Source organism: Echinops telfairi, unplaced genomic scaffold, assembly GCF_000313985.2.
Source record: "Echinops telfairi isolate 266 unplaced genomic scaffold, ASM31398v2 ScPeMD7_7466;HRSCAF=8504, whole genome shotgun sequence".
In the NCBI taxonomy this organism is placed as follows: domain Eukaryota; kingdom Metazoa; phylum Chordata; class Mammalia; order Afrosoricida; family Tenrecidae; genus Echinops; species Echinops telfairi.
The window spans coordinates 314,288-317,311 of NW_022111366.1; the positions used below are offsets into that span (position 1 = coordinate 314,288).

General features: G+C 49.7%; 1 long non-coding RNA gene across 1 annotated transcript; it reads right to left on the minus strand.

Annotated features, from left to right (window-relative positions):
- Window positions 1-40: 40 nt before the first annotated feature.
- Window positions 41-621, minus strand: LOC123520916. The gene is made up of 3 exons (XR_006679431.1): window positions 495-621; window positions 242-301; window positions 41-117 (listed from the first exon to the last, which is right to left on the minus strand). It is a non-coding gene; the product is annotated as an uncharacterized LOC123520916 (long non-coding RNA).
- Window positions 622-3,024: the final 2,403 nt, after the last annotated feature.

A 3,024-nucleotide genomic window follows, 5' to 3' on the forward strand; every position in this document is an offset into this window, starting at 1 on the left:
CCACGCCCCACACCAGCCCCACAGGCTCGGGGCACTCACAGCGTTGCGGTCCAGGCTCATCGCCATCCTGCTCCACGCTGTCGTAATCTTCACGCATCCGTGCTCGGGACCCGTCTTCTACAAGGAACGCACGCACATCACCGGGGACTGCCCTCACCCCCGTCCCCTGGCTCCAGGAGGGCTCTCCGAACGCCTGGGCTCCGCCGCCCGACCACCCCACCCCTTCCCCGCAGACACTCACCGTAACCAAAGCCGCGGCCTTTCCGTTTCTTTGCTTTTTCTTTCAATTTGTGGATGCTCTCTGGAACCCCAGAAGGAAAGCGAGGGGTGACAAACAGCCATTGGAGCAACTAGACGTGCGCCCCACCGCCTCCTGTCCCACTGCAGTCTCCCAAGGGGGCGGCGTCTCTGCTCCGCCAGCAAGGAGGCCGTTTCCCTATCGTACCCTTCCCTTGACTGCCCCCTGCTTCCGCAGCCGCCTCCACCGTCCTCACCGTCCCCATCTTCATCCATGGCGAAGTCTTCGCCCCCAGCCTCGTGAAGGTCCAGGACGTCCGCCATCCTGTCTGCGCTGCAGCTCCCGCCGGTGCAGGCTCTGGTCCGTGCTGCTCACGCTTCAGGGAGCTCGGAAAGTCGCGGAGGGAAACTGGTGTCAATGGACCAATCACAAGCCAGGCTCCCTCTTCCGGCGGACCAATCACAAGCCACGCTTCCTCTTCCGGCGCAGTCAAATAACGCAACAGGGGCGGGCCTAAAGGGGCGGATACGGAAGTGCGTCGGAGCCATCGCGGGCGGGTCGGCGGCAATTGCTGGCTGGGTGTGAGGTTGAATTGACTCCTACCCCGCTATAGTGCATGAGAACGCTGGCCTGAAAGCCAGAACTCTTCTTTTTCTTTTTAAAGTTAGAGAGTTGCTTTCCATCGCGTCTAGGGGATGGGAGTTGAAGAATAATACTTCCAGGTCTACACCCTTTCTGAGGTTCAGCTCGACCGACGTCGGAGCAAAAGCCCAAACACGCTGCCGCCTACTCTTTTCAGCCTCACACTGACTGGAGGCCTTTCAACCTGAGATGCAGCTGATCCTAGGGGCTCAATGGAAAGTAAATGTCTAGAAAAGAACGATGGAATATACGCACGAGTATGTCGGATACAATAGATGTATGGTTTGTAACACGAACCCCCAATAAGATGATCTTTTGAAACATAAATATAATAAAAAATAATTACCAGAAAAAAACCCAAAAAACAAAGCCCTGAGATGCTCATCTTCTGGCACTATATCAAGCTGTGTTCCCCTAATTTTCATAAGGTTTTCAGCAATTAATCCCTCAGGAAGTGGACACTCTATTCCTTCTTCCTGGTTTGTCCCTAGGCGGGAAGCTCTGCCGAAACCTGTGCTCCCCGAGTTCCTGGACTGGTGTGTTACAAATGGACAGCACAGCTTCCAGCACCACAGACCCCACACGCCACCACAGCATGACAAACTGACAGTAGAATCGTAATTTTAATATTCAGATTTATGCATCAATCACGAATAACAAAAGGAGTAAATGGAAGATTTTACCAACTTTTGCACTGTTAAATTGATCAAATGTGTAATCAAATGCATTGTTAATCATTGGTGATTGGAATACAAAAACGTTGTTAATAAGAACAAAGAAGGATCATTGTTACTGTTTCACTCACTGCCATAGTCAATGCTGACTCAGGACAACACCTGTGGGTTAACTGTGAGTGGGGTAGAAAGCCCAGTCTTTCTCCCGCAGAGCTGCTGGTGGTTTTAACTGGCGACCATGCAGATCACAGCCCAATGCGTGACCATTATACCGCCAACTCCTGTTCCGGGGCATGAAGCCGGTTCTGACACAAAGCGCCGACGACCCTGTGTGCAACAGAAGGAAGCATGGCCGGGTCCCGCCTGTCCTCACGACTGTTCTGCTTGAGCTCATTGTTGCAGCGCTGTGTCCGTCCTTGTCATGGAGCATCTCGCTCTTTTTCACTGCTCGTCTGCTTTACCAAGCAAGAGATCAAGTCTCACCATCCTTGCCTCTAAGGCGCATACTGGTTGTGTTTCTTCCAAGACATATTTGTTTGTTCGTTTGCCAGTCCCTGGTGCCTTCAGTAGTCTTCACCAGCAGTAGAATTCAAACACAACAATTTTTCTTCCGTCTTCCTCCTCCAGTGTCCAACTGTCACGTGCATCTGAAGTAACTGAAAAGACCATGGCTTGGGTCAGGCACACCTGAGTCCTCAAAGTAACCTTCTTACTTTCAACACTTCAAAGAAGTCTTGTGCAGTAAATTTACTCAATGCATCATTTGATCTCTTGACGGCTGTTTCCATGAGCATTGATTATGGATCCAAGCAAGATGACATTCTTGACCACTTCCATCTTTTCTCCCTTTATTATGATACCTATTGGTCCAGTTGTGAGGAGTTAGGTCTTTTTTACACTGAGTTGTCATCCATACTGCAGGCTGCAATCCTTGATCTTAATCAGCAAGGGCTTTAAGTCCTCTTCACTTTCAGCAATCAAGGTGGTGTCATCTGCATATCATGGGTTGTTAATAAGCCTTCCTCCAATCCTGATGTCATACTCTTCTTCATATAATCCAGCTTCTCTGAGTGTTTGCTCAGCATACAGTTTGAATAAGTGTGGTGAGAGAATACAGCTCTATCACACTCCGTTCCTGATTTTAAGCCATGCAGTATTCCTTTGTTGTGTTTGCACAACTGCCTCTTGACCCTTGTAGAGGTTCTGCATGGGCACAATTGTCTTCTTGAATTCTCATTCTTCTCAAGGCTGCCTATAGTTTGTTATGGTCCACACAGTCAAATGCCTAGTCATAGTCAATGAAACACAAGTAGGCATCTTTCTGGTGTTCTCTTCTTTCAGCCCAGACCCATCTGACATCAGCAATGATACCCTTTTTTCATGTGGTGCTCCAGCTGTTGCGGAGGCTCTCCAGCAAAGCTTTGCTTGCATATGGCATCATGATACTCTTCTATAATGTGGTGAGAATTC